The sequence below is a fragment of the Chiroxiphia lanceolata genome, chromosome 1 (assembly GCF_009829145.1).
Source record: "Chiroxiphia lanceolata isolate bChiLan1 chromosome 1, bChiLan1.pri, whole genome shotgun sequence".
Classification (NCBI taxonomy): Eukaryota; Metazoa; Chordata; class Aves; order Passeriformes; family Pipridae; genus Chiroxiphia; species Chiroxiphia lanceolata.
Genome location: NC_045637.1, coordinates 86,682,656 through 86,683,330, shown reverse-complemented (window position 1 = coordinate 86,683,330; position 675 = coordinate 86,682,656).

Here is a 675-nt window from a genome sequence, read left to right as displayed (position 1 = left end):
CCTCCCACCGGGAGAGAAGGGCGGGAGCCCTGCCCGTGCTAGCGCCGCCGCCTGGGTGAGCCCGGTGCGCAGTGTGAATGGTGACAACCTGGCCACGGTACCGAGCCCGACAGCAGCTGGGTGCGTGTCGGAAACGCCTTTCGGTGTTGAGGATTTGGTGCTGAAGATGTGTGGGGGAGGTTTGTTCGGGAAGGGTGGAGGCAGGAGTTTGTCAACAGGGTAACGTGCCAGTCCGGGGGACAGCTGGCGGAAATAGATAACCTAAAAGGACCGACAAATACCATTCTCCTCGGGAGGTCGGGTACGTTGCTAACACAGGTGTTTTACATAAGACCGATGGCTTTGCTATTCTTCCAGTGAAATGAAGGTGATAATAAGTGTCTACCCCCTTTGCCGTGATCTTTCCCATTAGATCAGTCTGGGACGGTGATAGCAGCCCACAAATTGTGTCCTTCATTTCTCCCTGTGATGGCCAGCAATGTAGTATCTGAACTCCTAAACCATCCATGTACCCCCATCTGCTCTTCTAGGAGAAGACATGGTCTGTTTTGTGTCTTCTGGTGGCCAGCACGTGCATCTGCCAGGGGCAGGGGACTCCTGCCTGCCAGCTTCCTGAAATGTGTCTCTTTGGAAAGACAGAAAGGACACAGTTGGATGTGGGCAGCTGTGGTTTTG